Source organism: Felis catus, chromosome B4 (genome assembly GCF_018350175.1).
Source record: "Felis catus isolate Fca126 chromosome B4, F.catus_Fca126_mat1.0, whole genome shotgun sequence".
Classification (NCBI taxonomy): domain Eukaryota; kingdom Metazoa; phylum Chordata; class Mammalia; order Carnivora; family Felidae; genus Felis; species Felis catus.
In genome coordinates, this window is record NC_058374.1 from 4,675,268 (window position 1) to 4,685,307 (window position 10,040).

Consider the following 10,040-nt stretch of genomic DNA (forward strand, 5'->3'; position numbering starts at 1 on the left):
TGCAGAGACCTTCACGCAGAGGGCCGGCTCGGAAACTGGCTCTAGCTTGGAATTCAGCTGCCCTGGGTCTGGGGTGAGTGCTTCCATTCTGCATTTATTTTTTTTTTTTAATTTTTTTTCAACGTTTTTTATTTTTTATTTTTGGGACAGAGAGAGACAGAGCATTAACGGGGGAGGGGCAGAGAGAGAGGGAGACACAGAATCGGAAACAGGCTCCAGGCTCCGAGCCGTCAGCCCAGAGCCCGACGCGGGGCTCGAACTCACGGACCGCGAGATCGAGACCTGGCTGAAGTCGGACGTTTAACCGACTGCGCCACCCAGGCGCCCCTGCATTTATTTTTTAACAAGCCATCTAATTCATATTGCTTGTGGCCAAGGGACCACATCTGAGACACTTCACCCCGTGACGTTGCTACGCAAATTGTGATTGCAAGTCAGCTTGGCATCATCTGGGAGATGGTTAAAAATCCAGATGCAAAGGTCCCACCCCGGACCCACAGAATCAGAATCTTCATTTTGGCCGGATTCCCCACGCACTTGTTCCACATGTTGAAGTTTGAGAAGCACTTCGCAGGCAATTCACCGGGACGCTGGGGCCCAGGGCTCTGACAGAACATTGGCCAAAGGGAAAGTAAACTAATTTCCCAACAACTTACGTTCTATTGCCGCTCCTAACACTGGTGAATTAAACAGTGTTTATTCTACTTCTTGATTTCCGATTACATTTTCCTCCTTCATGGCTGCAGTTCTAGGAAAAAAAAAACAACAACAAAAAACACTAATATGTAATATGTTTATAATAGCACACATATAAATAGCTCTAATTAAAGCTCAATGGAAAATATATGGCATTAGAGATGAAATTGATGTAATTAACAATAATTTATGTGGAGCCCTTTATGTGTTAGTGTATCAAAATAAATTAGTTGATTGTAGGAAGTTAATAATTAATTCGAGATGTTTATGGTAAGATATTGACCCAATAATGTATTCTGTTTTCTTCCTAGATTTTAATATTTATAAAATTTAGAAGTTGGTTAAAAACAAAAACAGGGGATATTTTAAGCTCTTATAATTGGATCTATTTCTATTAATTTATAGTCAAGAGGAGTACATTTATTTAAAATAGAGAAATACCATTTGCATTGCATTAACATTTACTAAGAGAGACAAAATGTTGGTACGTATTAGTATAAAGGAGCTTATTAGACGAGTATGTGGCTTTGAATCGATTTTTGTATAAGCAGAACTTTTTTTCTTTTTTATCATGGCCATTTGGATACTTAGCCATTTTTCTTACTCTTTGTAGTTATTTTTCTTTAACTGTACTTTTTTTTTTTGCCTGTGGTTTTCATAACTTATTCATCCTTTTTTCTATATTTATGCCATAGGGACAGTCCTGTAGCTCTTAGTACTACTTAATGACTAAAAATATCTAGATGCTTCATACCTCGTGATGTCCTTAAGTCTCTAAATGTTGCAGAAGGCTTGCCTAAACCTGTGCAGAAACACTGGGCTCCTTTGGGCTGTGGTAGGGCCACGAATCCTTTTGGAAAACAAGATAGGATGTCAACAGCGGATGAATAAGTGTATGTGGCAAAATGGCGGACACCACAGGCAGGACTTTTCATCTGAATTACAGACATGACTATCTGACATGCCATCACTATAGAGGCATTCCTCAAAGAAGATTGCATCTTCAGAATTGCAGATACTTTTGAGAGGGACCCACCTTCAGGCCTTCGGAGTGATCCCGTTTAGATCTCAGTGTCTGAGAAGACGACATCCGTGGAAATAAGTTGGGGGCCAGGCCAGGGAGCCATGGGTATTGCCACACACAAATTATGCCAACTTACTAGATTTCCTAATTCCACAGGTTTTTTTTATTTTTTTAATTTTTTTTTCCCCAACGTTTATTTATTTTTGGGACAGAGAGAGACAGAGCATGAACGGGGGAGGGGCAGAGAGAGAGGGAGACACAGAATCGGAAACAGGCTCCAGGCTCTGAGCCATCAGCCCAGAGCCTGACGCGGGGCTCGAACTCACGGACCGCGAGATCGTGACCTGGCTGAAGCCGGACGCTTAACCGACTGCGCCACCCAGGCGCCCCATAATTCCACAGTTTTTAAAGTGGAAGGCAGATTTTAACAACAGGCCTTTTATTAACCGAGAAATTTGCATTTTTAACTTTACATTTACATAGAGAGAAAAGCCCGTCTGAAGAACCCCGAGAATAAGTTAATATTACAGTCGGCGAGGACACAGGCTGGGGGTCAGGCCCTGCTCTGGACGAGAAGGCCTGGCTGTCCACTCTGCCCCTCACCGGCCACGTCTTCCCGGGCACGAGCTGGTTCGTCTCCCCAGTAAATTGGGCCCAATGATCCCGACTGTCCCCTCCTTGCCTTTGTTTCCCAAAGAACAATAACAAGTGAACAAGAACATGAGTAATTTAAACCTTCCCTTCAACTAGTTTTAAAATTACCACCTTAGGCTTACAGATCTGGAGTTATTTTCTATGATTTCGGTGAATTAAAAAATAAAATACAAAAAAAATTATTGGAGAAAAGGGAAAAATGGTTTAGGCAAAGCAATAAAGTCATTATTTAATATTGAAGCTCCAGGCTTTATGGTTTTGAGTAGAATTTAAAGCTGGATGAGTATTTTATTTCTTACTGCATATTAACCCATTCTTCAAAAGAGGTAACTTGCTGCCTTCCATAGGGCTGCAGCGAATTCTGACGTCTTTCAGACACTGTACTAATTACATTATTAACTGCGTATGAATTTCATTTTTAAAAGTAGGAAATGAAATAATTGTTAAGTTTTTGCCTGAAGACTCGAGAACATCCTCCATAAATTAATGAATCCCATTAGAATGAATTTCACTGTGAATGCCCACGTGAATAATAATTATTGATAGGAATAAAATAAATCCCACCGAGTTTAAAAGTGCCAATGGTAATAATGAATGAGGACAGTCACACCTGGATGAAATTAGCTAGAAAGAAGATTACAAATTGTTATAAATAGAGATTTTAGGAGGAATGTCATCTTTCAAGCAATTTTCTCTGAACAATTATATCTCTTTAAATAATCCCCAGCATCAATATTTTGTTCCTTCAGTATCGTAAGGCTCAAAAGTCACAGGGTTCGGTGTTTGGTCGTAGTGCGGGGTGAGTGAATGTGACTTTATGAGATAAAAGCAAGGAAGGTAGGAAAGGAGATGATCAAAAGCTGCATTTGCACATATGGGGAGTGCCCTAATGGTACCCTCTATCTCAGCATTAGAATGTGCCCTGTTAGTTTGCCAACCAATATAGTTCATGACGACGGCATGACAGCACCAACTCCGTAACGAATCACATAAAACTTTAAATGAATTTGTACATGCGCCGTTTTAGGATTTGGCAAAATTAGGGATCTTCTTCACCGACTGGCCAGGACTTTCTTTGAGAAGAGTGTTTCAAGATACGAAGAGACAAAGAGTCCGTTCAATAGTCTGTTAGGTGGTGCCTCTTCAAGGCGACGGTGGTAACTCTTCGAAGTTGTTCCTGCCGCTTTTTGTGCTCACCTCAGGAGAGCTGCTCCTGGCCCCCACCCACAAAATCTGCGTGCTCATACAGTCAAAGGGGTAGGGGCAGGGGTTTGCCCACAGCTCAAGGCTCAGTTTAATGCAGAAGACCAGCTGACAGCTTTTTATAAGAGGGATGTGCTGGGAAAGGGACACCTGACCCCATTCGATACCATTAATCTCACTGATCAGTCATGGGAGCCGTCTAGTCACAATTCCCTTATTTAATCTGAGGCCAGTACAAAGATAACGTCTGATTGAAACTCCCTTAATGAGGCACCAAGAGACTGTATTTTTCACTGTTCTCTAATGAAAACATAGAATAGAGGCTTATACATCTCTGAACCAAGAGACTCTACACATTTTGCATTTCTTTCTCTTTATAGAAAGCCTCTGGGAAAGAGGTACATAGATCTCGGAATAATTTACTGCAGAGCAATAGACAATGCTCAAAACCTATTAATTCTGATTCCACATTCTTTAAAAATGAGACATTATAACATGATGGATGCTAGGTTTGTTATAATTTTAATGACAACGAAAGGTATTTGGCCAGCCTTCGTAACAACATCTTAGAAATATTATTGTATTGTATTGATCTTCTGTTTTATATGTGTGATATAAAAGAGACTTGCATAAGAAAGTGTTTATTACACATTTCTGGCCAAATTGCCCCATTCTGACATGCTAGAACAGCAGAAACTATGGCTGGTGATTAAAAAACACTTTTGCCAGGGGTGCCTGGGTGGCTCAGTCGGTTAAGTGTCCAACTTCGGCTCAGGTCATGATCTCACGGTTCGTGAGTTTGAGCCCCGTGCCAGGCTGTGTTGACAGCTTGGAACCTGGAGCCTGCTTCAGATTCCGTGTCTCCCTCTCTCTCTCTGCCCCTCCCCCACTTGTTTTGTGTGTCTGTCTCTCAAAAATGAATAAACGTTAAAAAAATGTTTTTAATAAACACTTTTTCCATGCTATACCTAACATAGACCATGAGCAATTATGTCGCAGTAGTTTGTTTTCTTTCTTTTATATCATCTCAGATGACTGTTGTCGGGAAGGAAGAACTTCCTCTGCCCCTCACGGTCCTTCTAGCTGGACTAAAAATCAAATGGACATGAGACAGATTCATAGGAGAAAAGCCAATTTAATTTCATACGTATGGGGAATTCACACAGACATGGAAACATTCCAAAGACAGTCAGGCAAAATGAGGTATATATGTCATTCTGAACTAAGGAAAAGGGGGTAGAGACCTGGAACTTAAAAGGTAAGGAATGCAAGCCACAGGAAGATGTAAAAGGGCAAATGTTTGGTAAACAAATGTTTGCTGAGCCACGCAGAAACCTTGGGACAAAGAGACCTTGATCCAAGTGGCCTTGCTAGGCTCTTCTCTGTCCAGCATACCTGCTTCCTATCATAATGCAGCTATCTGTGATGGTAGCTCTCTTCCTGGAGCGGGTCCTCTGTCCAGATTCTTTTTAGACAGTTGAGGGAAAGGTGAAGAGTTTTTCCTGACTCTGCTGGATTTTGATTGCTTCTATCTCAAAATAATCTTTATGCCAAAGTTGCCCGTCTTAGGACAGCCTGTCCCTTGGCCCCTACATTATTTGTGAGAATATCTAACTCACTCACCCAGTGACTTACTAGAAATTTGTATACCTACAAATACCTGATGTTTTCATTTTTACAATGAAATTTCCAGAAACAGCCTCATATAGCCAACAAAACAGAGCTGAAGTTCAAGACAAATTGTGGACCATTATTTTTCCAGTAGGGAAAGAAAAAAAATGAAGAATTTCATATATTAACCTTACTACACAGAAATAACCTATTAAGAAATAACCTCTGAACTTAGTTTATTGATAAGGACATTCTTTTGAGTTTAAAGAATTTAGAGATATGGAATGTATACAGAAATCAGAGCTGAGAGGAATCTTACAGTCTGATGAAAATTGAACCCATTTCTTCTGCTGAATTGGCAAAATCACGGTTCAGTTGGTTGAGGGTGCCCATAATATGACCTTCTTTTTCCAACAGGTGGATTCTGGAGGTTGAGTTGGCAGTTAATCAAATTTGATCTGGAGATGAGATGTAGAAACTGTAAAAGGCAGATGGAATATTCCTCAGCAGATTCTGAAGCAATGGAAAACCCTACCATTTTTCCTGCTCGCCTCCCCTCGCACTGTTTATCAGCCTCTCATCTTGTGAGCAGGTGTAGCTGGAGGAGGGACAGTTGCGCCTACATCATTATTTCCCAGAGCATCTGGTTCTTTCCAGTCATCTCCTGCTGTCACTTTCTGAAACCACTTTCTCAGACACATTAGCCTGTGGGCAGTGGTTTACTGCTGAGCCATTCTCTGCTAAAAGCCATCAGTAGCCCCATTCCAACTGAGAACCAAAGAGGTTATAACAGTGTATTTCGCTCTAACCAAAGTGGGAGACCGTGGATTTATAGCAATGTCAATGTGCATGTTCCCAAGAGGATTCCCATTAGAAATGTACACAGAGCCTCCAAGCAGGTGTCCCTAGCACTGTCAGTCACTAACAGTAGTTATCTGTGTTGAGTCCTTTAAAGGACACCGTCCCTTAAGCCCTCCTAGACCACATGCTTTTGAGTCCAAATGTTTTCTAAGCTATTTAGAACTGATACGCCTTAATAGTTTTGAAAACAATTTCATAAATTACGAAGCTATCCTCTGATTGCAAAAATGCCTTCAGCCCCTTAGCTCCCTTATTCAGCAAAGCGTGGAAGATGTTGGTTATGGTGTGATAGGAATAACACAACTTTTTGTGTTCTGGCCGTACCAGGCAGTCATGATATCCAGGTGACCCTCAAAATTCATGCGAATAGCATATTCATTGTCGAGACTCATGAAGGCATAGAGGAAAGATTAAGGGTACATTATAGATGGATGGTTATGTAGCAAACGCCTGTAAAAGTGCATGGCACCTATTTTTGACCTGAGACCAGTAACCCATGGAATCACAGTCCTCAAATATTTTACTCACTGTGAAATGAAAAAATTGCCACTAAATGAAAATACTAATATGGGTATTTGACCTCTCCACCTGCCTTTGAAGCTTTGAGAAACAATTCTAAATGAATAGGAAAACACAGTCATACTCTTTTCTGTTTTATAAGCATATATGTGTATGTATATATATATATATATATATATATATATATATATATATATGAAACAAAAGAATTTCTTAATGTTCCTACACATAAAGTAACTCTCAAATCCATATAACATTTATATGATTTTGTTCAGAAAAATACATTACGGCTTATTTTGGGAATAGTATTTGGGCATGGACATGGAAAAAACAAAGTGCATAGAATATGCAAAAATTTAGTCATGTGAATATTTTCTATCCAATTCCTCTGGACAGAGAAGATAGAATTGTCAACCGTTCATAGAATAGAAAAATAAAACATAAAATACTCTAAGTTGGATGCCCTTCTGCAGCTTTGGCCAAACTACACAGACGAGCGAAACAAGCTGATTCTTTGTATATACTTGATATTTGGGTAGTGCTACTTTCTCGCAATTTTTAAAGTTTATTTTGCAGTTTCCTGTACTAAAAACTACAGAAGCTATACTAAAGTAAAATAAAATTTAGAATTAGATAAAAAATATAAAGAACTCAAGAGAAGTTTTGATTGGGTTTCCTAGACTCCTTGAAATTGAGGACCTTACCATTTTAATTAAACAAATCAATTTCAACATATTGAACTGAATTCTATTCACCTACCCAGGAAAGGAGATTTTAGGGTCCCAGATTCCCTCAGTCACCCGGTTTGGTTGTGCCTTCGCCCTCCCCCCACCACCCATGGGTGATCTGCTGACCAGCCAGGGGGAAATGCCAACAGTGGAAAGCAAGCACTGTGTTTGATATTTTGTTTTGTTGCTAGCAATTCTGATCACTTGCAGGTGCATCCAAAGGAATTGAGATGCAGATGATTTGGGTGGTGAGGACAGTGGTCTCCATGCCCCAACCTAGTGGACCTCCTAGTGGTCTCCATCCTAGTGGTCATCCTAGTGGTCTCCATCCTAGTGGTCTCCATCCTAGTGGTCATCCTAGTGGCCTCCATCCTAGTGGCCTCCATCCTAGTGATCTCCATCCTAGTGGTCTCCATTCTAGTGGTCATCCTAGAGGTCTCCATCCTAGTGGTCTCCATCCTAGTGGTCTCCATCCTAGTGGCCTCCATTCTAGTGGTCATCCTAGTGGCCTCCATCCTAGTGGCCTCCATCCTAGTGGCCTCCATCCTAGTGGCCTCCATCCTAGTGGTCATGCTAGCGGTCTCCATCCTTCATCCTAGTGCTCTGTTATTTCCTGACAGATTTTCAACAGCCTCTGCACATCCTCAATTGCTCAATATCTCTCACGTTATCCAAGGTCAGGAAAACCATATGGCTTTATAAAGATCAAAGAGTAAAGTCAGGAACCCACGCTTTTAAAAGTGAAGAACTCCCCCACTACGTAATTTAGAGTCAAATGCACATAGCACACTAACTACAAAGGATATATGTGGCCACGTTCACCTACTTGGAAGTAGAATAATGTATCTGCTAGGGCTGAAAGGACAAGGCTGTCTTCCACCATGAAAGTAGCAGAGTGCAGACATTAAGGGAAAAGATATTACAGACGCTGGGTTGAGAGACTCCAAATGGTGGGTACAAGTGAGGGAAAATGGAGAAATTAAATGAGAAATTAACCCCTCAGTCTCTAAGGTCATTCTTTGTGTTGAAATTCAGTTGTTTTAAAGAGACTTTATTACTAGAGACATGATTTTCTCATAGCCGAGGGGGAAAGTTCAATTACTGTGCCCATCTAATCGTCCATTTTAAATCATTTTTGTGTAAAGATTGAGTGTATTGGATGGATTTGTCATACTCAGAATGAAACGGGTACAAATGAAATGCCTGTTAAGGGACATTAACTTTACTATTTTCTCATCTGCTATAAAAGCCTAGTAAGTACCAAGATTTGACATAGACTGGGGCTTATTATCAGGCAAGTAGGGAAGGGAGAGGAGCTTCCTGATGGGTTTAAAAACCAGTAGCTTTTGGTTTAGTGTCTAGGGAAATTAAAAAAAAAAGTGTTCCTTTTGTTTTTGAGGGTTAATGAGATATCACTCTTCTGCTGTTATAACTGACTTGTTTTCTGTATCCAACCGCCCCATATATCTTAATGGGTTTCTTTATGTCAACGCCATTTTTCTAGTCATTACCATCCATGTGCCAATCAAACAATTATCTTGTCATTCCTTTTATAAGACCTTCTGTAAAGACCCACAGAATCCATTTTAGAATTATGGAGTTACAAGAGTAATCAGATCATAAACATTATCTTTATTGAACATTTCATGGATAATTTGAGTAAAGAAACAAACGCCAAAACAGCAAATAGTAAATATTCTATGTAAATAAAGGGAGTATTTAAAAATTATTGCAATTTATTAGAAGCTGACATATGTTGTTTTTATGGCTTTTAGAGATTCTTGGTAAAGAGAGCTGTGAGCAATTTTAATTGACGTGTTTCAACAGTTGTCCAATATTAGTTCACAGCAACAAATGGAGAACAGGCTGGAGTTCAGTTACCAAAAACTGGCCTCTTTATGACGTAGCTCAAATTATGGTTTTACACTTGCCAAATGTGATTCTGTGTTTGACTTTGGAACCGGTCGTCGTGATGCAATGTGTGACAGCCCTCACGGACACGTATTAGTACTACCTACTTTGGAAAGCTGAAGAGACAAAAAAGCGTGGGATGTTACAAAGTACAAACTTATTTCTGATTCTAAATATGTCCCTTGGTGCCCAAATGGCAAGTGCATTTGAACAAGCTACGTGTCCTCCCAGGTTCCATGTTAACATCGGGTACCAGTTTGGGCATTAACCTGGCTCTATGTGGCACAAGTATGTGCCATCACATGCTGAAGCCATCAAATGGCGGGTTCCTTGGCACCCATTTTTGGATGGGGTATTTCCAGCAAAAACAAGGACTTAGCAAGCAGTTCAAGTGAAGTACCCAGGGACGAACATAAAGCTGCAATGGCTTATAGGCGCCCAGTTTGTGGAAATAAACCAATCACCAACCCTAAGCTAGGCGAGGAGGAACCACCTTGGAACGTAACATCACAACCAGGAAATGAAAAGCCACTAGCAAAAACAGCCCCTCAATATTAAAGGAAACTTGAGGCTAGGAAAGCTGAAAAGCAGGAGTGAGAAGAGACAAGAGTCCTTATTGGCCGTGCTCCTGCCCACCCCCCCACCCCGTGGCACATCACTGATGAGACTGCTTCTCAGCCACCTCACCCCTTGAGAGCCGGAGACTGACAGGCAGATCAATAACCTAAACAAGGGGTGCCTGGGTGGCTCAGTCGGTTAAGTGTTTGACTTCAGCTCAGGTCGTGATCTCATGGTTCGTGAGTTCAAGCCCTGCCTCAGGCTCTGTGCTGACA

General features: G+C 40.8%; 1 pseudogene; it reads left to right on the forward strand.

Moving 5' to 3' along the window:
- The first annotated feature begins 1,821 nt into the window (after positions 1-1,821).
- On the forward strand, positions 1,822-9,804 carry LOC123386799 (annotated as a pseudogene).
- The last annotated feature ends 236 nt before the right edge of the window (positions 9,805-10,040 follow it).